This window comes from Mus musculus, chromosome 16 (genome assembly GCF_000001635.26).
Source record: "Mus musculus strain C57BL/6J chromosome 16, GRCm38.p6 C57BL/6J".
In the NCBI taxonomy this organism is placed as follows: Eukaryota; Metazoa; Chordata; class Mammalia; order Rodentia; family Muridae; genus Mus; species Mus musculus.
The window spans coordinates 7,124,925-7,150,118 of record NC_000082.6 but is presented as its reverse complement, the minus strand read 5'-3'; the positions used below and the strand labels follow the sequence as shown (position 1 = coordinate 7,150,118).

The following is a 25,194-nucleotide window of genomic DNA, read 5'->3' as shown; positions in this document are numbered from 1 at the left end:
TCTCTCTCTCTCTCTCTCTCTCTCTCTCTCTCTCTCTCCTAGAATCACAGTCCCCAGTGGGAAACAATACACTCACCCCAAGTGTGAAGCAAGCAGGCACAGTGTTGAGTGGCCGGTGTCAGTGTTACGTTCTAAAGATTAGTTCCATGGGCAAGAGGGTGGGCTACAGGAGGGAAAAGGAGGAATGGCCAGGCTTTGCAAAGGGAAAAAAAAAAAAAGAAAAAAGAAAAAGCAAATAGGCAGAAGAAAAGCATCAGAAATATGTACCAAGAAAAAAATAAGGCAAAGAGACGGGAAATTAATAATCCAACAAGCAGGATGTCTCTGTGTTATTAATCACATTGCCACAGAGAGCCGCCAAGGAGCCCAGAGCTGCACATGGAAGGGGAGGGGTTTGCATGCCATTGGTTGCCTCTGCTCACTCCTATACATCTCAGCCAATCCTCCCTGTGCCTTAAGGTACAGATAGATCTGCGCTGCAGTTACAAACCACTGGAAGATGAGAAATCACTCTCTGCAGGGTGAGGCTGTGCTCGGTCCAGTTAATGCACTATAAACTTTATTTGAGCTGACTTCTCCCTGGATCCCCCAGTGACGGGGTCAGGGGTGCAAGCAATTCCACCCCAAATCATGCCATAATCGAATTGCTGCCTATTTCCCGAACCTATAATGAAAAAGGCAACCGAAATAATGCCGGTAATGTTGGCGGTCTCCCCTGCCTGTCCAACGCTATTACCTGCGAATGCCTGCCGCCATTTCCTGGGTACTCTAACAATGAATATATTTCACAGCTCACTGACTCTCCTGCGTGGGTGGCGTGGTATAGACACCTACATGATAGGAAAAGAAATCTAAGACAATAGGACTGTGTCTGAAGGCTGAGCCTGGCAGCCCACTAGGGAGGAGAGGGGCCTTTTATCCAAAAGGCGGGCACATACACCACACACACACACACACAGAGAGAGAGAGAGAGAGAGAGAGAGAGAGAGAGAGAGAGAGAGAGATGTACACATGCAAAAACACAGTCTAGTCCAGAGGCACAGCTGAAGCTAACACCAACTTGATTTCTCTTTGTCTTTTTAAGTCCCAGACTCGTCACCTGCGGCATAATAACTTAGAGTCTGACTCCTTTATCAAACTCAGGCGGTTTAGATGCTCAGCTCCAGTCTCTGAAGACAGATACAGCTTTAAGGACTGGGGACAGAGTAAAATAAAATGTGTGTACCTTACCTGTAAATGCCCTTGAAGTCCTCACTCGCCCTTCAAAACCTTTTTTTGTTTTGTTTTGTTTTAAAATCAAAATCCACTATTTACATGCCCTTAAAAATATGATTCAACACCCCCATGGTATTTCACTCCTCGAGAAAGTGCTGGTGACAGCACAGTGTAGCGGCTCAGAGACTCTGGGCTACAAAAGGCCCAGTGCCCAGCTGTTTTTTGTACAACTGCCTATTCACAGATCCTGTCCCCGGGCTGTGGGAAGCTGTGGCTGGACTCTGGGTGTGCTTAAGTCTCTGGAACCTTAGGACTCTTCCAGGCTAGCAGCCCTCACTTGTGTCTACATTAGATTCTGGTCACTCTAAGCAGTTATTTCAAAATTGTCCAACATCAGATTCCTGCCTTATAAACCTTGGCTGTGCCAGGAAATGTCACCATGTCCAACCCAGGATCACCACATGCACGGCTCAGATGTAACCCTGGGGAGAGGTGTGCTTGTGGTCCCCAAATCCAGACAATCAGCTCTCTGAAAACAATGTATATGATATTAGGATAAATATATATATATGATATGATAAATTTATATATAGATAGATACTCTAAATCACTGGTAATAATAATATACACATGCCTTATTTCTTTTTTATTTTATTTTTCATCTCCTATTTTAACATAGGAACCCATCTTATAATTTTTACTACACTAGTTCAAAAAAGTCACCTTCTTTGTCTTCACCATTTCCTTACATAAAACACCAGTCTGAGTTGTCACATTCAGCGGCAAGTCTGGGCAGCAGCCAGGTGAGAGAGCCCTGGCAAGACTGGTCAGGCACAGCTCACCCTTCCCCAGCCCCTGGCATATACAGCATGGAGTAGAGGAAGAATCACATAAAAAAAAAAAAAGACACATGGGGGCATGCTGACACTCGCAGACAAAGAATACTCCTTTAAAATACTCAGCACTATGGGCTGTAGAGACCAGATCTTATAAGAAAAAAATCAATACAAGAAACAAATGCTCTCGATGTAATTGAAGTCTCACATTTGTACACGACTTCTGCTATACGCCCAATTACTGCTATTTATCAAAGAGTAGACAACATTGAAACCAGCAGCATGAAAAACAAATTTTACTAAGTCAGAGGGAAAAAATCATCAGAAAGGAAGGGGGTACAAATAATAAATAATTCAATATTCTTGAGAAAATCTCTTGCAGAAAGGCCTGGTTGATTCAAACATCAGACGTAAGTCTGACAAGAGACGTATCGATTCAGACGATTCTATCATTATTCTAGCCAGAGTCCTTCATAGAAGCTGCTCTCTTTGCTCCTGTTTTTATTGTTGTAACCACAGACCTCCTCCACAGACCTCCAGCTCTTTGAACCGGTGTTCCTTACAGCTTAGGTCCTAAGCCTAAGAGGAAGGTGATAAATACAGCCAGGGTCCGCTGGAGAAGGCAAGGGTTCCTCTGCCCTAAAATCTAACAGGATGAGAGGCTAGTGGCTGGGATCTCATCACTCCGAGAAGGAGTCGTGGAAGGGCCCCATCTGGGGAATTACCAGGGCAGAATATTTAGATTCCAGGGGGCGCACACATTCCCAATTGATCAGACTCACATCTAACAAAGAATTGTCCAACAGTGAACAAGAGTGAGAGCAAATATACTCATGTTACTTTAGGGGATCTGAACAGAGAAGTGAGAGCAAATATACTCATGTTACTTTAGGGGATCTGAACAGAGAAGTGACAGCCTCTGACAGTAATGATCTCATACTCTGCTGCCCAAATGCTCCCCGTACTGTACTGGCTCTCCCAATGAAAATAATAGAAAGGAAAAAATAAAATAAAATGGGAGGAGTGCAGGAAAGAAATGGAAAGATCCTTTTAGGTCAATGTTGATCAGTAAAATACAGTGGTATAATTAGAGGAGGAAAAAATACCTCCATTAGCATTTTGCATAAAGCAGAGCTATTTCTTCAATGTTCGATGTGTTAATTACCAGCAGATAGGAGGTGCCACTGAAAATTAACAGTCTAACAGAGGCACAGGAGGTAAACAGATAAGGCAGAAGCCACTGGAAGGTCGGGAAAGCAAGTCAATTCTGAAGAAAGATAAAAGAATCCTCTGTGCTGTGCTGGTGGAGGAGAAGGGGACAGGGCAGCAGGCCCTGTTAGACATGCTTCATTAGGCGAGAATTCCAAGCTTGTACTGGGTGCAGCATTTGCTGTGGCAATCAGGCGTATTATTCAAATGTGTAGGAAAACAAAAGACTGGGAGAGCCTGACAAGCAAGACACATTAGAGTTGGCCCCATTCAGAGCTGATGTGTGCACCAGGTTCTTCACAGAGTGAGCTGGGTACTGCTCAACACTGAGGAGTAGAGGAGCCCCTTAGATTCCGATGACTAAAGACGAGCAGGAGCAGGATGCCCGTGACAGAATGTCACAAGTCTGTGTTTGCTGCCGCGCTAGAGAGTCACTGAGGAAAAAGACTGGACTGCATCAAAGATGCAAAGTGCCCTTGCTTGTGATGCTGCAGGTACTAAGACAAGATGTTACTCTCAAGAGCAACTGGGTGTCTTACAACTGGAACAAACCTTCACAGCTAAAATATCAGAAGGTCCGAAGAGATCTCCTCCATGTGAGGCCTTGAGTAAGTCTTTTCTTTAAGGCCAATGTGGATAATCATAGCATCTCTTCTGAAGCAGCGACTAGCAGGCACTATGCACTTGGACTGCTTGCTGGCATTTCACAGGGGTTCCACATCACTAGTTGGTTTTTATCAATATCATCATTTCTACTTTTACCCAAAAAGTGTTCACGCAGGGCTGGAGAGGAGGCCCATTGCACAAAGCACTCGCCACTTAAGCCTGAGAACAAGCTTGACTCTCCAGGACCTATAGAGAAGCCATAATGCCACCCACTGCCTCCCGGACACTGCAGAATGAACCCAGGCCCCCTTCTTCTGTTCCTCTTTCTTAACAATTAGCAGGAGTTGGGGGTCTCCCAGGTGCTCCATCCCGTCACTACAGGCAGAGACAATGGGGAATAAAAGTCTCTATTCTGATCAAATTAACTGGACATGGATCAATAGAGAGCCTCAGCACATCCATAAGCTAAGAGTCTGTGGATTCCGGGCACAGAGTCGTCTGAGAACGAGAGAGCCGGAGAGTGAGAGGGGAATAATATCTGCTTCCTCGGCACAGAGATTTCCTTTTATTGAATCTGTCACTTCCCATTTCGGTTAACAAACTGCTGCAGAGAGCTCATAGCTGGGCAATATTACAGCTCCACGGAATACAAAGCACGAGCAATTGTTTCAGATTGGGGGTTTAATAGGACAGAAAGGGCAAGGAGAGAGAAAGAGAGCTGGGGACTCTGCTCCTCCGAGGGGAGACAGGAAGCAGCCAAGTTTCACCTCCTTTCCTTCTGTTTGATATCACTGCCAGCCCAAGACTGAGAACAAGCATTCACCAGCTCTAAAGAGTTTGTTTTTTCTAGGAACATGCATGAAAGGTAGCGCTACTATCCTCCACTGTAGAGAAGTGGGTTTGGGGGTTTTGTTTTGTTTTGTTCATGACACAGGACCTCACTATGTAGCCAGCTTTGAACTCACTATGTTCACCAGGCTGTCCCTTGAAAGCACAGAGATCCAGCTATCTGCCTCTGCATCCAAAAGGCTTGAGATTAAAGGCATGTTGCCACCACACTCTAGTTGGAGAGATGGGTTTTTGTTACTGTTGTTTTTTGTTTTTTGTTTTTTTTTGAGCAAAATTGTGTGTGTGTGTGTGTGTGTGTGTGTGTGTGTGTGTGTAGCCCTGGCTGTCCTGGAACTCACCCTGTCAACCAGGCTGGCCTCAAAGTCAGAGATTTGCCTGCCTCTGCCTCCTAACTGCTGAGATTAAAGGCGTGCGCGACTACTGTCCTGATTGTTGTCTTGTTTTCTTTCTTTCTTTCTTTCTTTCTTTCTTTCTTTCTTTCTTTCTTTCTTTCTTTCTTTCTTTCTTTCTTTCTTTCTTTCTTTCTTTCTTTCTCTCTTTCTTTCTCTCTTTCTTTCTCTCTTTCTTCCTCTCTTTCTCTCTCCCTTTCTCCCTTTCTCCCTTTCTTTCTTTCCTTTCTTTCCTTTCTTCCCTTTCTTTGATTTTAATGTACTAATTTCTTCTACTTTCCTATAGTGGAAGTGTGCAGGATACATGAGAAATCTGTCCCTTGCTTACCTCTTGAAATTCAATTTATGTTCTTTGTCTGAGCATGGTATTTATGAAAGAGAAGACACTGTTTCTTAACACTACAATCTATCGCAAACACTATCGTATGTCAACCCAAATCACACAACAGGAAAGCAGCCATGCATGTGTGGACACCATGGCCCATGTTGATTCTATAACATATTTCTGCTTGACCATTCAGTGAGTTTCCTACCTCTTGTTTCTCAGAGCTGAACCATTCAAATACATGGTTTATAGCCACCTTCTACACGTGTATTTTCAACTAGAGTCAAACTGACAAGCAGCCAAACATCTATTAATCTTCAACTATTGATAGTTGCTGTGACCCAAGACAAACAGCATATTAGAGTCATCTAAAAACTTTAAACTCCCAGATACCCAAACCTCCCCTCAGTGGAGTTGACCATATAGATAAATCTGTAAGAAAATTGGCACAGCAATAGTACAAACAAGTAAACTGGTAACAAAAGAACTAGGTCTTTAAGAAAATTATGAAGACAGGGCTAGTGCTACTGAGGACTTGAAACACACCAGAGTTTGTAGGATACAGTGAAGGAAAGGCAATGCCCCTTGTATACTATTGAATCTTTTGGGGACATTAGCTGCTTTATAATGTGAAGATGGTACATTATCCCAGAGATGAAAAATAATATTTGACAACTAGCGAGAACTATGCTTTGGATAATGTAGACCCTCAACAAAAGCTACTGTACTGGCTGATACATGAAAGTTTTCCATTAAGAAAACTTTTAAAACAACAGCAAAGATTTGTGTTAAGTTGAAATCAAAGAGTCTTTTACATTTTTCCACCTTTATTTCATCTAGTGTCATCTTTCCAAGACCTCTGACAAATGATGCCCATCTTCTTGTCTCATCGTTGCTTCTTCATTGGCTCCCTTGTAATGACTAAATCATTCACCATACATGTACTTAAATGTATTCCATTCTGCATTTCACCATCTCCATAAAGATGAAACTCACATTCACCATATCACGAAGCCTCACCTGGCTCATAGACACCTATGATAGACACTTGTGGAATAAACAAGTAACAATTGATTGCCTATCAATTGATCTGGGGTAATCTAGAGCCTTACCGAGTATTCAAACTTACATCTCACCCCTAGACTTGATGCGCCAGAATCCCAGGAGGCATCATCTGCGACTTTTGGTTCTCACAGGCTCCATAGACAAAAGCTTTTCCTGGAGGGGCTAATTGGGATTGTTGATACTGTGCTGCCAGTCCAGGCTCTTTGCACTCAGCAAAGGAAGATCCAGTTAATCAACACAAGAACTGAAGAGGTGAGTCCCAGGCTCTTCATCATGAAGCCATGGATGCTCAGAGATGAACCGGAAGGTAATTTAGCTACTCAGTAATAGACCTGTCTAGCTCTACATGGGAATGGAAAAAATAAATTGGAATCACCTGGACTCCTTCAAGAACTCTACATTTTGGGGTCCCCATCCAAGACCCACTGAGTCGGGAACTATGAGCAGGGCCATGGTGGTCAGTCGTTTGGGTTTTGACATGATGAAAACTGTGGGATTCAATGATAATGATGATGAATGGGAAGAGGACAGGCCACAGCAATGTGGTCTTTCATGGGGGTGGAAATGGTTTTAGAGGTAAAGATTCACAACAAGGCAATAATGACTGACTGCAGGCATGGGCAGAGTAGGATTGGTCCAAAAATCCATTGTGGGGCACACGGGTATTAGAAAGCACCTAGGCTCAAGAGAGACCGGAGCAAGTGCTTTGCTCTATAACTATTTCAAAAGTCGAGAATCATTTTAAGGAACATGGGGTTACGGCAAGCCCCACTCATTTGTTACTGTTTACCTTGCAAAGCTGTGTGTGAGTAGCCTCTGACAGACCTTGAGTGGATGTTGTGCATGTTTTGAGGAGAAAACCACTAATTAGTAAAACATCTATCGTGGAGACTTGTTCCCTATTTTGATGCAGGCTTATGCTTTTCATTGGTACATTTATTCATCTCAGGGGCATTCTATCATGGTCCATACGTGAAGGTCAGAGGAAAACTCGTATGAGTTGCTTCTTTTCTTCTACTCCTACCTGGATCCTGGGGATTGAACTCACGTTGCAAGGCATGGCAGCAAGTGCCTTTAAGCACTAAGCCACCTAGCCACCCCAACGTTTCCCTCTGTGAGCTACTCTTACAATGGTAGCTATGAAGGCAGTCTAGACACATGGCCAAATGATTGTGTCTAAAACCTTGGGACTGACTTAGCAGCAAGTGAACAGTTAAAAAGAAAGGGGGGGGGAATAGCCCTTTTTGTGGGAGTTTTAAGACTGTAATGGTTCCAGTTTTATTTCTTATGAAGCTTGGGAATTTGGTAAGTCAGTTGTACAACTCAGTGTCCACATTACAATTATGGGGTTAATAACACAATTTCCAATGGAGATACAGTTGGCTCAATAAACTAAGGAATGCTGATTGAATGCTTAGGTCAGTATGCCTGGACCACAGGTATCACCTAGTACAGATTAACTATCACTTGAACATTTGCTGAAAGAAATCCTATGAAGGTGACCATTATATGTTAACAATTATCAAATGCCACTCCTCTATATGGCATAATCTACTATTACCACCACCACCACTATCATCATGGAAAATAGCAAGAGTGATGTTGCTCTAAGTGTGACTGAAGTTACCCACGTGCCCAGCTCTTCCCTTGATCACCTTGGGAGAGATGGGCCAGCTCAGACAATAGGCAGTATCCCCCTTATTACTGACTCATATTGAGCAGCCCCTCATGCCATTTAAGACATTGCCGTAACTTCGTTTTTCCACACTTCATTTTCTCTATTGCCCAGTCCGTGCCATATCAAAGCCAAGGCTCTAAAAGAGAAATTTCATAGCTCCTGACCTTCAGTGAGGAATGCCCAGGAGCAAAGGATGAATGAAACATGACAACGTCTCATGAATTTTTCTAGAAAACCTAACTTTCAATGAAAATGAGGAGGGGTAGACAGGTCAAGGGAACAGCCAGAGATGGAAGTCGCAACTGGCAGCAATTGGATTACATACATAGCCCGTGACTCTTTATTAAGACCATCCAAACGAATGTAATATATATTACGCACACATACATATTCAACACACACTTCTACTGCTTAGGAGGGTGGAAGATAATGGAAACGAGGAACAGTTGGCAATAACTTTTCAATGCAATTGTGTTCACGGAGCCGCGTGTTGTTTTCTGCATTCTGCAACAATGGGGAAAGGGGAAAGAAATGTCATTCTCTAACCACTAGAAATAAATACTTGTGTTATATTCTGTTCACTCTGCAATGAATAAAACAGGCATGCGGGTTTATAATATCAATTCGCAGGGCTCTTTCTGCTCCAGTGAGCTGTTACTGAACGGTTCAGAACAAAGCTACAGGCTGATCGGACGCAGGCCCTCTAACAGGGTTGACATTAGGCTCAGCCTGATAAGAACGCATCAGAGGCTCTCTCGTTCTTCAGGCCCTGTGATCACAGCAGCCAGAGACTGAGAGGTCCTGCTGCCCCCCAGAAACTGATCACAGGCTTGTTCTGCTGATCTACTTATAGCGACAACAGCAGCTCAGCCTTATCAGGCGAGGCTGAGAAGTTGGGGCAATCTGGTGCTGGCAGCACATTTAAACATGAAGCAAAGTGAAGTAGAGCTTAAGGGTGAGCTTGGGGCGCCAAACCCCAGGGAACACACAGTGAGTTCCCTGCAAGCAAGGGAAGATGACCTTAAACATGCCCAGCACTGGTCATAGGCTGGAGTGCTGGGCTAAATACGAACGAGAAGGTAAGCCGACGACCAGATTTCCCCTCTCCCTACCTCCTAACTATGGATGTAATGTGACTAGCTGACTCATGCTCCTGCTGCTATGAGAACCCCAACACCATGAACTCAAACTATGAGGCAAAACAGACCTTCCCTTTCTTCGATTCCTTTTGCTAAACACTCTCTCACAGCAATGAGAAAAATAACTTCTGCGGCCAGAGCATCAGCTAACCCCAGAGTTGCGACGTATCTACCAGAGCATGCAGAGCAGCTGTGGGCATGCAAATACGCCCCAACTCAAGCACAATGGCCAGCAGCAGACAGACTCCTATGGCAAATGGCAACTCTGACCACCCATCCAGCCCTGATGAGCTTAGAGTATCAACATCAGCTCTTAGGCACAGCTATCTAATTTCTCCACCCAGTGAGTGTTAGTGAGCAATGGGAGAGATTCAGGAGCTGAGAACCAAGACTCGGAAGCAAATCAGACTCACCCACGAGGTCTTATGGATATTTATGGGATAATTTCTAGAGGTGCCAAGTTTATGTCTATTCATCTAGACACAATGACAGTATTAAATGGCTTCCTGTATTTCCAGAAGACAAATCTTAACTTTTTAAACTTTAAAATGAATACAGTTACACTATTTAAGTCTCTGCTTTTACTGGCTCCTATACATCACCAGAGCTGAGCACCATATATCGCAGTAAATACAGTTGGGGGAAAAACAAAACCCTAAACAATCTATGTTTACATCAGTTGATTCCAGCACTACTTGCAAAAAGATTGTTAATAGGAATTTCTTACTACTGATGCTGTAGCAAAGAATGTATAGGTACTGATGTCTGAGCGGTCCTCCAGTTCAAATTTTGTGGTAGCATGAGAGGAAATTACCAGCATACACCTGTCTAAAGCAAGGGATCCCCAACTTTATTTTCCATAAAGAGGTAGCGAGTAGATATTCCAGACACTGCAAGTATAACCTATTTTGCCACTATGTAGTCCTGCTATTACAGCACAAAAGCAGTCATCATTTATCTACAAGGAAGCAGACACAACTGGCTTCCCATTCAACTGCTTAGGAAAATGTCTGTGTGCCAGCTGTGGCCCGAGGGCTATGTCTGTTCACCTCTGTTCCAGGAGAAAGACCTTCAGTGTACTGGACCTTCAGTGAGGAGACAGAATCTGTCAGGGTGTGCAAGGTGCTTCAAAATCAGTGCAGCTGCCATGTTGTCATTGAGCCCATGAATAAGCACTGTGCTACCCTGAGGCTTAGCAGGAAAGGCAATGGATAAGCTGTCATGTTCTGCCTGCTCACATCCACACACTTTCCTCTGGTTTTGGTTGGACTCTGCAATTGCATTACATAAAAAAGTAAATGCATGCGACACAGTATGAGTCCTTTCTCCAAACATTTCGAGGTATTAGAGTGAAGGGATATGATTCACAATGACCATACAAGCCTGTCATTGTGATTTGCTATTCTGTGGTATTCTGTGCATAAGCATATATACACATACATACACGCATGCATGCATACACACACACACACACACACACACACACACACCTCACCCAAGCCCAGTGACAATGAAACCTATCCTTTCCTCGCCAGTAAATCTATTAGTGGTCTTCCTAAAGTAGGTATGGCCTGAATAATAACACCTTTTGTAAGAAAATGGCTTGGTGAGAATGTGAGGTTTTAGACTTTGCTCAGTTCAAGAGAAGGAGGGGCACTGTGAACTATCAGGGTGGGCTGGCAGACAATAGAAACATAAGGGACCTTAAGAGGTTGTCAAGACAGAGTCAGAGAGACAATTGAAAATAGGACAATAGTGGCTTTGATAATGGAGGAGGATCCACTAGACCATCGACTTCTGGAGCAGGAGAAGGCAAGACAGAGACTCTTCAAGCATGCAGAAGCATCCAACTTTATGGATGATTTGATTTTACCCCAGTGATACTCATTTCATTATTTTGAAAGAGTGAAATAGATGTTTTAAGCCAGGATATTGATAGCACTTTGCAATAGGATCATGTAGGTGCTGCTAAACAACATGTGACATGGCTGAGTGCCATTTTCAAACTTGCTATGAGAGACGGTGAAACTATGAATTCTGGGAAATGTTATTTTCCTCTTCATTTTATTTCTTCTGACTCCTTTAGATATGATAATATAAAGTGAATTATTTGTCCTGGTTGTGTGTGTGTGTGTGCGCGCGCGTGTGCATGTGTGTGTGTGTGTGTGTGTATAAGCCAAAGAACAGCTTTGATTGTCATTCTTCAGGATGTCATCCATTTTAGATATTGTTTTCTATTTCTGATTGATTTTCTATGTCAGGGGGTACACATGCCACAGCACATACACTGAGGTTAGAAGCCAACATGTGGGTGTCACTTCTCTCTTTCTATTATGTGGGTTCCAGGGACAGAACTCAAGTGCTCAGGCTTGGTGGCAAACACCTCGTCTAGACAAGCCCTATTACCAGCCCCTACCTTTTGTTGTCTGATCACTGGGCTAAAGCTTGCTAAGTAGGCTAGGCTGACTGGCCACCGAGCCCCACTGATCTCATTATCTCCATGTCCCTAGTTCTGGGAGTAAAAGTATGTGTCACCATGCTTGATTCATTTTTGGTGGGTTCAGGGAATGGAACTCAAGGTTTTGCATGGCAGACACATAACTGACTGAGCCTTTGCACTGGGCTCTGTTTCTTCCATTTAGAATAGCATGTCATCCTCTGGTACACAATTTGAAACAGGGAAAGCAACACTAGCCCATAAAGGATTGGATCTGGTCACAAAACTGGGTTCCCCACCTAGCAACCAGGAATGAAAAGCCAGTTTCCTAGACCTTGTTTTCCTAATCTATCATATGGTACAGTAATTCCATCCTTGATGTTATTCCAGTAGGGAGTAAAAGCCATGTTAGCAAAGTGTTTGTCGTCTCTGGGGCTGTGGTGTAGTGTCCCTCACATTTTTGTGCATCTTAGGAAGGTACTGGCTCTGAGTTGTAACCTACAGGAGCTTTCTAAAGTGATCACAATGTACAAGATTTATTTGGAAGAATGCAACCCCTTCTCCACAAACCTTCTGTCCCTAGAATGAGGTTTCTCATCTTTCAACACTATTAACACCGTGGACTAAATCATTCTTGCCTGTGGGGATTTGACCCTCAACACTATGTGGTGTTTGGGCTGCATGCATGGTTCTGTGTGGGAACTGTAATGACCATCCCTCTCAACCCCACAGGAGTTACCACCCATTATATTTCTGGAGATATGTCAATAAGTCTTGGACATGCACCTTCTGGAGGCCACAGATCTGGGCTGTCACCTCATTGCTCCAGATACAGAATCTGGAAAAGGACAGAACAAAATAGGCAGCCTTTACAAAAGAGGGAAATGTCCAACCACAGTGTTGCTTTCTTCCAGGCTGAAAAGTCAAAGCCTGACCCTGGGTGCAGCTAAGATTTGGACTGGAGATCTAGATGCACACAAGATATGGAAACATATGGGAAGACCCAAGTGCACATCCAAATGTTGATCTGAGATGGTAGGCAGTGGGGAAGCTCTTGGAAGCATTTTAACTGTGTGTGAGTGAGAGCTGTTCTCCTCAGCACAACTCATTTAATTGTTGCCTTCCAAGCAACCCCTGAGTTCCAGAGCAGCTGCAAACATGCTTTGCCTGGAGCCTGGCCCTGCTCAATGTTCTCTGGCAGCACCTGGTGGAACTGAGAAAAAACTGCATGGAGCCTTGGCTTAAGCATCTGCATCTGCTAGTCTCTGCTCAGCTGAGCCTTTCCAGCCTCAAAGGTTTGCAGCAGGGGAGTTGGGCATTAGAGACCTTGCCTGTGGGCTGGCATCAAAGCTGTGCTGAACTAATTTCCACCGTTTTCCAATTATACTTTACCAAACAGAAAGGCAAAGCTCCTGTGTTGTCAGGAGTTTTCTTCGCATGAGGAATGGTATTCTTTCTGCAGGCTTGCTGAAGATCTTCCTCTAGGCTGTGCCCAGAAAGCTCTCAAGAGTTAGACCGAAACTTAGCATGCCTACTCCAGCTTTAAAAACACACCTTGAAGCTATTACTATATGCAAAATAATATCCTTTGTGGCTTGGCTAGGCAGACATCCTTACAGCTGCAGATAGGATCATCTCTCTACTCAGGGGAGTAGATGGAAGGGAGAATCAAAACTCAAATGTCTATTCCCAGGAAATAAAATGCCTTAAAAAGCCCATCCTGGCTCTAAGCTTTCACATAATCTATCATCCTCTTGGGGAGATGACGCCCATTTGGGGATGGGTAAGAAAGAAATGCTCGCCCATCTAATCTTTTACCCAATCATGACATGGCAGGAAACAATTAGATATTCTAATAACTATACTTTGATTTTTATAAAATGTTCCCTTAAAAACCACATGCTTGACACATATTTTCCAGAGAGGCTGCGTTAGATAGAATCCCAGCACTAGGGAGATGGATATAGGCAGAATCCTGGAGCTCCACCCAGCCAGCCAACCAGGTCTCTTTGGCAAGTTCCAGGCATTGAGAGGTCCTGTCTCAAAAGGAGAAGATGAAGAAGGAGGAGGAGGAGGGAAGGAGAAGGAGGAGGAGGAGGAGGAGGAAGAGCTTGTTTTGTTAATGGTACTGTACTTAAGGATTGATACATGAGGCTGTTCATTGGCCTCTACCTGTACATGCATGCACACACATGCATTTGTGTGCATGTCACATACACAGAAATAGAGGAGTTAGTATACTCAAACTAAGATAGTAAGTATATAAAGCAATGTGAATTGTTTCACTATGAATACCAACACCTAAAGTAAGTTGTATGTCTTAAACACATGTAATTCCTGCTTCTCAATTATTCCACAAGGAGGCCAGGGGGAAGATAGTCAGCTAATTAAGGGGAAATCCAGTGCAATTCAAGATAGAATTTTATCATGAATGCATTTCATCATGAATGTTTCCAGGCTCAGGGTTGTCTTCAAAATCACTTTTGCAAATGTTCTACAGGGTTTCTTAAACTGCCCCAGATCTCCCTGCTTCTCTGTTGTCAAAGCAAACACTTTTCCTGTAGAGGAGCTATTCCTATGGTTAATGCTAATAGTCAAAGCCTGCCAGAATCACGGGCCACAACTTATTTACCACTCTGTGTGTCAGTGGCTGTACAATTAGGCTCATCCCGAATGCTGCAGCCAGCAGAGTGGAATCTCAAGCACTCATATTCAACAATATAGACAGCTTTTGAAGCCAAGGATTGTCTTTCAGCAATCCATGTTCAAAAGCTTTGAAGGATGCTGCTCCTAGTTATGACCCTCTGAGAGTAACAGGAATCTCTATGTGCCTCTATTCCCAGAGAGAAGCTCTCAGATGCAGGAGGATGCAATTATATTTAAAATTTTTATTTAAGATTTTTATGGATGATAATTCATTTATATCACAAGACAATGACTTCAACTCAAAGTATTAAAAATGAACAGTGGAACTTAGGAACGCAGTATTTATTTCACTTCAAAGGGAAATCATTAGCCACCATTTTCAGGACACTTAACCACATCCAAGAACACATTAGTCACTGCACCACTTACATTGCAGGTAAGCACAAAGACAAAGCCCAGTGAATTTTTAAATAAACTTTGAAAGTGTTGTCCATATCAGCTAGAGTTCTGAGAGCTAGCAGGTAGAGTTTTCAGTTTTGGCAAAGACCCCATTCTTTTCTTTGGTTAAATTGTGTGTGTGTGTGTGTGTGTGTGTGTGTGTGTGTGTGTGTGTGTGTGTGTGTGATGTTTCTGGCCTCTTGGACCAAGCTACTCTGTTTTTGAGATACAGTTACACAAAGAAGATAAAACAAAAAGACCTTCCATAAATGGAAGAAAACCTACCATGTTTGATGTATTATTGAGCCAGATACCCTTTTGCGGTGGGAGTCTTGCCTTGTAGATATAGGACATGATTTTAAATAAAATTTTCTTTAGTCATTTTTACAGGATAGTTATGTTTCTTTGTGGAATTTACTGTGGATTTGTGCATGTTCATGCATGTGCAAGTGTACAGGTGTATGCAAGTGCACACACACACACACACACACACACACACACACACACGTGGAAGGCAAAAGGCAATCTCAGCCATTACTCCTCGGTAGTCATCCAAATTTATTTTGTTCTGAGATAGGTGTCTAACTGACCTGGAGCTCACTATGTAGGCTAGAATAGCTAGCCACAAGGCCACAGGCATCCACCTGCCTCCACCTCTCCAGCACTGAAGTTGTAAGGACACGCCATTACACCTAACTTTTTAGAAAAGTCTTGAGGATTAAGGTCAGGTCCTTGTTACACTAAATGCTTGCTGGACCATAACATTCTCATATATCTTTATCTGTATCTCCCTGTATCCTCAACTCTTGAAGCAAACATTAAGATTATTTTTTATGTACTATATAAATGGTAACAAGGTCCAAAAAAGGTGAAATAATATATGTACCAATTGTTGCCCCCACACAGAAAATGAAAGCTTAGATGCTCCTTCACAGAGTCTGGCTTCCAAACTATTTCCAAAGTTTTCTTTATTTTTAACCCATCGATCCCATCTGCCTATACACCCATCTGTTCTATTATCTATTTATCAACCTACCTTCCTGTCTATAGTTTCACCATGACTTTAAGCCAAGCTTGAATATTTTGTAGAGAAAAGTCTGGAGCAAGCATGGTGACTTCCAAAGCTTCTTGGCAGCCAGAGGACAGTGAACGAGGCATGTTACACATCTGGAGACCCTACCTTAACACACTAGGACAGTGAGCAAGGCATAATACAGATCTGGAAACCCTGCCTTAACACACTTCTGCATAGACTGATTCATTTTGCAGAGATCAACTGGAATCATACCAATTATTTTGTGATGAAAATAGATACATTAGTTTAAAAAATATACTAGCACAGTGGGCCATGTATACACACACATATATACAGAGAAAGACATGAGACTACAAGGGGGATAGGGCAAGGTTGAGTCTCATAGGAGCAGGAAAAGAAAGTAGATATGGTCAAAATCCATTGGATGTATGAAATTCTCATAAAAAAGCAAAAATACATTTGAAAAGTAGCTATCAGACAGCTTAATGCTCCTTGATTTCTCTGATATGATGGCTTGTTTCCTGTACTCATACCGTAGTGTCCTTCAATGTTCTGACACTTTATTTCTGACAAATCCTCCCAAATCAACTGAACACATTGCAGGTATGCTTCACTTAAATTCTATATAGAGACTATATCTTAGGAATTCTCACCAAAAACACAGATAACAAAAATAAGTATGCAAGGAGATGGTGATTCCACCACAGTTGATGACCTGTACCAAATCACATTGGACATCTTAACTAAGTGAGTCTTGTTGGTCAATTATATTGCAGTCGAGCAGCAAAAGGGAGTAGTCAGTTAATGAAGGGCTAATCAAGCGCATTTCATGCACAACTGTATCACAAACAACATGCAATGTCATACTTCTGCCCATTCACATCTCCAGAGTCCTGTGTACAGCTCCACTACTGACAGGACAACATGGAGGAGGACATGATACCATTGTGGGAGGAGCCAATTCAGTCTCCAGGCTTTAGCAACTAAGGTGACTCAACACATGACAGAAATACCATTCATCATCCCTTCGTAGGGCTTGCACCTGTGACAGCACACACACCGACAACCCATGACATCACCAGCATGTTGTTCAGAACAAAAGTCAATTTTTAATTGACTGGATTATTATAGGGCTGAGGCAAGTCTGCTGTGCTCCAGTGAGGGATTCCTCTGCCCCTTGTTCTGTGGGCACAATCCAAGTGGAAAACTTGAACATGCTAAAGAGTGAGTTGACTCTGCTTAAGCAAGAGTCAACTATTCCTGCCTTTTCCACTGCACAGGGTGGGGAGGATTGCAGCAAAGACCAAAAATGGAGGGTTATCTTAGGGAATAAAAACAATTAACCTAAAATATTAAAAAAACAAGAGTGTTTAAGAGCAACTTGAGTTTGTCTCCCTCTCTCTCTCTCTCTCTCTCTCTCTCTCTCTCTCTCTCTCTCTCCCTCTCTATCTGTGTGTGTGTGTGTGTGTGTTTCAACTTTTCAGGATTTTTCCTTTCAGAGATCATGTGAACATGTCTATGAGAGTCTCAGCAGTTACCTGAAGGATGTTTTCAGTGGGAGGAACGAGGGGGTAGATTACATAATAAAGCTATTTTAAATGCAGATTCTGGCACTCCTCCCATATCTCCAGAACCAGAAGTCTCTAAAGAGGGAGCTTTGGGGAAGGTAGGATATTCACAATCCCAGCAAAATGCTTGGCATGGAAAGATGCAAGAACTTCAGGCATCAACATTTAAACTATGAAGTAGTCTTGATGGGTCAGTGAGTAAAAACACTTGATACCAAGCCTGTAAGCTTAGATACAAGGGCAGAACCAAGATCCACTGATTGCACACACACACACACACACACACACACACACACACACACACACACACACAAAATATGTTTTGTAAAGATTCAAAGCATAAACGCCAGTATTGGAAATGGAAAATTTTAAGACAGCAATGGTGCCTCCTCCTTGGTTGAGAGACCTTCTCCTCTAGAGGCTCGGTTTTCTCATCAGTCTATAAAGAAGAGAAGCCTCACCCTCCAGGACTGGGTAGGCAAATTTTCAAAATAGTCAATTAGCACCATTCACCCTGCACTTGACTAAGACTTAATTTCACTGATAGATCCTGACAAAGGAAAAGGGATAGAGGAAAAAGTGTTGGGAAAGGTGGGGAGATGACCTGGTTGATAAAGAGTTGGGCTTACAAACATAAAGACCTCAGTCGGACCTCTTGTAATTCCATCTGGGGGAAAGAAAGATAGGAGTAACCCTGGAGCACCCTGGCCAGTGAGTCTAGGCTACTTGCTGAATTCCAGGCCACTGAGAGATCCTGCATAAAAAAGGGGATGGGAACAGAGGGAATGACATTTGAGGTTATATTCCAACTCTTAAGTGGAGGGGGGTGGAGATGGAGGCAGAGACTAGAGAGACTCTTGCTTATGTGTCCAAGTTTCTAGAAGCTACCAAGTGTTATGAAAAAAAGGCATAGAAGAGAGTCCTTGAGTATCTGTAAGGAGCTGCCCTGGGGCACATTTTGATTTCAGCCTTTAGGTGTTGGGTTCTGTGACTGACTAAATGTTTTCGTCTAAGGTTACCATATGTGTGAAACTCTGCTTTTCCTCTGCAGCTCTAAGTAAGAAGAAACCTGAAGGACCTCTGACAGGGTCCTCAGTTTTAACTTTAACTTTTGCATGAGGACTGCATTTGAGCAGCCTCCAGCAGTGATCTAGCCAAGGGTGTTTGATGCAGCAGGAATGGGGACTTGGCTTTGTGCTTGCGCATGTCACTCAATATAGGACTGTCCTGGCCACAGCCTACCACATGAGCATATTTCTAGCCTAAACTTCACTTAATGAAAAACTAAAAGAAGGATTGTTCCCTTCCAGAGATCTCTGAAAATATAAAGATCTCTAGCAGTTAGGGGTCAGAGATAAAGTCTCCCAGGATAACTGGTAGCCTGACCAGATCTTTTTTGTACAGATTCTCCCAAGACTCAGCTGTTCATTTCTATGCCCAGCTCGACATGATAATAATAGATAACAGTCATGATGAAGATAAAGCATACATAGAGTCTTCAACAACCTACATTTAAACTACACCCTTCGCCAACACCAGCATCATCTGCAAATTTTCTAAAACCGTGTGCTAATTCTGTATTACTATACTGCACGGGACGACACTGAGGTCAAGCAAGCTTTAGCATTTTATAAATGCCACTCAGAGAGGAGGGAAACACATAGCTTTCAGCACCAGGCTCCATCTATGGGGACAAGTGCTCTGGCAATGACCATGACTCTTACTGATAATGATCAGACATTAGCTACTAAGTCTCTGGTGCATTGCAAACAGGTTCACCTGAGACAAGCACTGTCTTCATGAAGAGTCCTCCTGGAATATTACTCTCTGGGAGCTCACAAGCAGTCCCAAGAACAGAATCCTCCGGGAAAGCTCTGAGGATGTGGATTCTTCATCAGACCATGTGGGAGGAAGCTGTGGGCTATGGCAGTTTACAAAGTGAAGCTATGTTAACTGAACAGGGAAATCTTAGAGCCTAGTGGGGCCAGGAAAAAAATGTAGTATTACATGGTTATTTCATAGATGAGAAAAATGAGGCTCCAATAGAATATCATGTATATTGAGGAATGTGTAGTTTGCAAAACGACAAGATTTGAATCCAGAACACATAAGCCTGTGCTCTTACCATTCATGTCTATTACTTTTTTGCAAGAGTTGAAAATGGGGGTTACACATATATGTCAGAATTACCCCAGGGTGCCAAAAGAGTACTTCCATGTAAATGCAATTCCATCTAGAAACTACTATCACATTGGTGTTTCTCTATAGTGCAAATTACTGATTTTAACTTCTTTCCTTCTGCTTGCCCTTCTTGCTCTTTGGTAGCAACTTCAAAGTCTATAGACTCTGCCATGTGTGTGTCACAAGTGGGTTACAGTCACTTCCGTGGAGATATTTCAACTAATTTCAACACTCACAGTGCCCTTTATGTGACAGATAGAAGGGAGGAGTGCTGCTGGGTGTCTGATGCTCCCACAAACTCGTGTTGACAGCCTGGGTCCTACTCCATAAGTAAGTGGTCCTGAGAAGTCACCGGCACAATGAATGACAAGTTAAATATCCTGCCATTTGAATCATAGCACAAATACACAGCAGATTCAGATACAACCCACTCAATTCTATCATATCAAAGCCTTCAAGAACTTCAGCCTGGCACTGTGTTTGGATAGAATATCAAAAAGGATTTTATTTTCAGGTAAGACATGATAGCTTGGTGGATTTTAAGTTAAATATGAAATTATTATTTGCTTACTTATTTAAAATCTAGGATGTATTTGTTTATTTTGCAACACAGGGAACATGCTAGCCCAGCACTCTAGAACTGAGTCATACCTTGGCCCTAAAAATAGCCTGAGATATCATATTCCTAGTTTTCTCAAGTCAAGTCAGATTTAAGGAAGCTCCCGCTTGCCCGGGCTCTCGGGAAGCTATGTGTAGGGACAGTGCCCCGCTAGGTTGGAAGATGTGTGTTTTTCTCTGCAGAAAGAATGAAGCAAAGGGATCCGTAGAGCTTGTATGCATAGCAGGGTCATAATGAGAACTCAGGATCCAGGACTCTGCACATTATGGACAGCTTCAGGTGACTGTGTCCTGGGCACATGCCTCATATCCAGATATTCAAGGAAATGGTAAATACTGATGAAGGGCTTCCAGGTGGGATACTGTGCAAGGAGGCTCTGAACAACTCAAGGAGAAAAATAAAGAAGAAAACATATCATTCTGACATAGCTCTTGCAGCCTCATAGGTGTGTCTGTTTGCAGTGTTCTCTGTTTCTCCGTACGATGGTTTTGGGGCCGTGCTCCTCCCCAGCGCCAGAAGCAGCAGAAACAAGACATGGAGAGGCACAGAGATGCAGTCTCAGGTTTGAAGGCACACAGAGAAGCCAACCCCAAGTACAAAGCGATCTTCCCAGATAAAACAGCACTCCTCTACTGCTGCTTCTGCCCCCATCATTGCTCAATGAACAATCACTCTGTTCCCTTCCCCTCTGGAGGGGAACACTCATGAGATAAAAACCTACAATTCCTAATAGAAGCCTTCTCTTAATCATGGGAAGTCCCTCCCTCCATGCCAAGCCCCGTTGACAGATGCTTCAGCACATAATTATCTTAATTTAGGTGTGTATTCTGTGACAATATTTTGTATAAATTCAGCACCTAATTTCCTCTATTGCAAACATTTATGTAACCATGCCAGCTGATTATTCTGAAGGATGTGGAAAAAAGATGGGAAAATTTCACCCGCAGGAAACAAAAACCTAGTCTTTGAGGATAAATATGTTCTCCAAAATTCATAACTTATTATAGACTACTATTGATATTTCAGGAATGTATTCATCCCTTGGACATATTCACAGAGTATTTGCAGGTCTATAGACACATCTATTTAATCACTCTACCATATAATTCTTCCATGCTACGTATACAGAAGAGCCTGTATACCTTACGATTCCACAGCAAGGCAATAAGCTTTTGTCTCTACTCTTTTCCCCCTGCTTTAAGCATTCCCCTTAATGAGCTCTGCTTCTTTGTAACTCAAGAGATTTAGTATTCTATCCAACAAAACAATTTATTGCCCAAAATGTTCCTACCGAAGATAAAATCGCAGCTTCCCCAATACTTCTGGCTTCACAGTTAATACCCTAATGTTTCATTTACAGCTGAACAAAGCGGCTTATCTCCACTAAAAGGGGAATTAGTAGAAAGAAATAATTCCCATCATCTGCTGAGTTTCTAGGTAAGGTGGTGACTCCAGGAGACTTGCGTCCATCTACTGACAGGTGTGTTGGGGGCTCTCAGAAAAGAGCAGCTCTGTCACAAAGACTTTGTGATTTGAACAATGCAGCTACATAGATCAGGCGAGAGTTAGGTCTTGGCTGTCAGGGGGGAAAAATCTACATTCAGAAATATGCTGTAGTCAGCGGTTCTTAGCTACAGATTGGGTACTAACTCAGGGGAAAAAATTGGTTTGAATCAACAAATGCCTCACCCCCCCCCCGACACACACACACACATCTGCAGAAAACTTATTATATACCTAAAAACACACAACCATAGTCTATTATACTTCCTCAGCACGTACACACACCCACACTCTACTATGATGGCTATATATTCTCACATGCGTGCATGCAGCCTTATTTATGTGTGCATGGATATGAAGGCTACAGGAGATGAAGAGGAAGGGTGGGAGGAGATGGCTATTGAAAGACGGGGAAGCAGAGAAACAAGATGAGGCTGTGGCTTATTTACAGAGGAAGGAGCATCCTGTGACTAGCACTCCTGAGACTACAAGGGGAAATTCAGTTTCCTACAGTCCCCATCACACCCTTCACATGAAAGCCTGATGGTGGCCACCCAAAAAATGTAATATGTAAACTGATAATAGGGGTGTATTCAAGGGCCTAAGCACTGGGGTGATCCACATTTGAGGGAGATGGATAGGCCGTAAGGTGTGTCATTTAAAAGATGGATAAATGTAATTGCAAAGGCCTAGAAACAATTGGGTGACTCGTAAGCATGCTTATTTCCCCCCATAGCACTACTTAGCAGGCAATCTTCCCTAGGTGCTGAGGTCTAAACAGATCTTGACATCCTTCTGGTGCTCAAGAGCTATTCTAAGACCTAAGAGGACCAAGGAGATGGGAGAGATTGTATGCGATAAAATGTCAGTGGGAAATGCAGATAGAGAGCACTGTGCAGAAAGCATTTATGTGCAGATATTAATTAGCTTAGAGCTTCTTAAAGTTGGAAGCTCAACTGGAGCTTCGGCTACTAGCTGGGGCAAGTGCTGGCCACTAACCTTTTACAACCTGAATTCTCTGAGGGGCTGAATTTGACAGATGGCCTCAGCTAGAGTCACTTGGCGTGAGAATTGGGTTGAAGACTGCGTGGTTACTACATCTGCCCCAGTGCACAAGGTGAGAGAAGGAGCTGGCCTGTGACTCTGGATGAAGCAATTTTGAACACACTGTTTCCCAGAGGACCATCTCAAAGCCTTGTTTCCATGTATTGACCTTTCCTTATTTCCCTGCTCTTTCCCAATGCATTGTCTATAATCTCACACATCCTTCCAAGGAGCCAAGTACATAAAAATGGATTCCTTTCTCGGGTTTAGAAACATGACCTAAAAGAAAAACTATATATAATCCTGTATGAAGAGGACACCCAAATGAATATGTGCTTCAGTATAATTAAGGTTAGGTTGTAATGAATTTTCCTGGAAAACTGACTAGCAGGCATCCAGGGATGAATAAAAAGTACCACATCACTATCAAACCAAAGACTCTACCTTCCTGGTTCTCTATACAGAAATTAAATGTCAAGAATGGATTTAGATCCCCAGATTTTTTCAACTTTAATCTACTCTCACATTCTCTTTTTAACCACATGACCATGAATATTTGTGAGAAGGCATGTCCCAGAAAATGACAACAAAGAGATACAGCTACGCAACGAAAAGGAGAGCATTCATACCCTCGTGACCAGTCAAGACCAAGCCATAAAAGCGAACCTCTGGTGTTTAACTAACTTCACATCAACAGGGATCTTTGGAATTATGCTGTTACTTGTGTACCACCCAAGTACTACTTAGAGTGAGCTGTGGAGCATCAATAGAAAGTGGCTACTGTAGGCTTCCTTCCAGTGTGAGGCAGATGTCTTCAAATATCCTCAGAAAGGGAGCAAATCACTAAGAACACATTGGGGTCACCTCTGCTTTCGACGCTCCATACTTCCCCAAATCACAGTTTGGCACTGGTTCCTAAAGGGTGTGTTTACCTTTATTCACCATTTGTCTAGTGCTTACTGTGATCTGAGAACTTCCTGATGACCAAGACAGATGCAATGTGTTCCTCAAATAGCTGGTACTCTGAAACCTAGCAGGCATTGTTCAAATAAAAATATGCATTTCATTATAGTTCTGCAAAATGCTTTAACTACTGGTGAATAAAAGGGGCAAAGCAGGAAAGCTAGAAGAGGAAGGAGCCTGGCCTTCAGGCATCAGGAAAGGTATCCACAGACAGTTTGTGCAGGTAGAGTTGTAAGCATGGTCTTGCAAGAACTTTGTGTGAAAGCATGAAAACATATTCCTGATGATGGAAAAAGGCCATGTGACTCCCACAAGGCAAGGCAGAAACAAAGCAAGATTTAAATCCTGAACATAATTTCAGTTTAACCCGGGGATTACAGTAGAAAATGAACAAGGACTGGAGGAATGGAAGGCCTCAGAGTGCTGCTATCCCAAGGACATTGAAGCAGCAAGAAGGGAGCTTCGGTGTTAATGGAGGACAAGAGGGAGGGATAGTTCAAGGGGTAGGCTAGTTCAAGTTCATATCCTTGTCCTTTTTATCAGAAATTTCAGTCTATCTTAAAGAACAGATATCCTGACATGATGGTCATTTAACCCTCCTTCCTTGTTTCTCCCCTCCCTCCCTTTCTGCCTCTTCTTTCATCAGTCACTCATTCATGTATTCATTTATCCCTTTAGTCATTGTCAAAAGCTTACTGTGTACAAGTCAAGTAGGTCCTGGGAAGGGACTGGTCTAGGGAAGACAAATAGCCTTCCTCTGCAGAAAGCATGATCATAAAATGAACATCAAAGGGTGTAGAGTTGAAATGATGGTACAAGCTAAAAATAACCATTTGAGGCTGGGAAATAATAGAGTAGGGTTACTTGATCTGTCCGGAAGACTCAAGGCATGCTTTCTTGAAAGAGCCAAAAGAGAGTGGTTCAAAAGCATTGATCAGCTCTAACTCAGCAAAGAATAGAGTAAGGTAAGTTGAGGAATATGGGAGAACTTCCAGAGTATGAAAGAATATTTAATCCTATATGGAATATCCTTGGGCTCCCCAGTGACTAAGAATATCTTCCCTGCATCTCTTTAAGAGTTTCCATCACAAACAAGGACAGATGACCCAAAAGTGTACTGAAAGGGAAACCAGCAAGTGGTATCCTCAGAGACTGGCCTAGAAAACCAAGGCCAAGGATCAAGACTCAGATGGCATGGAGGTGAGGCAGTCATGTGCGGAGGATGGTGCCTGGGCACACTATCCAACCTCAGGACAGACTGACTTTCACAAAATTAGTTCAAAAGGCCATTCAAGGATAAGAGCTATGTTCCCCAGGACAAGGAAGAGAGGAAGCAGCCAAATGAGGGGACCTATGGAACATATTCTAAAAGGGGGGGGGGTCTATATAATCCAAGTCTCTCTAAATAGCTTCTGTTCCAAGCCATGTACTAGAGACAGATAAGAAAA

At 42.9% G+C, this 25,194-nt stretch overlaps 1 protein-coding gene across 46 annotated transcripts in view; it reads right to left on the bottom strand.

The window, feature by feature from the left end:
• Rbfox1 (RNA binding protein, fox-1 homolog (C. elegans) 1) overlaps nt 1-25,194 on the bottom strand; it is a 1,527,688-nt gene that overhangs the window by 262,362 nt on the left and 1,240,132 nt on the right. For 6 of the 46 annotated variants that reach the window (XM_017317004.2, XM_030249129.1, XM_030249135.1 and 3 more), the window contains exon 1: nt 77-25,194. This exon is cut by the window's right edge and continues 27,960 nt beyond it. The exons of 39 other annotated variants lie outside the window; for them this stretch is intronic. The gene's annotated coding sequence lies outside the window, so the exon portion shown is untranslated. The remainder of the gene's footprint in view (nt 1-76) is intronic. One more of the 46 variants, XM_017317006.2, reaches the window with a different exon arrangement.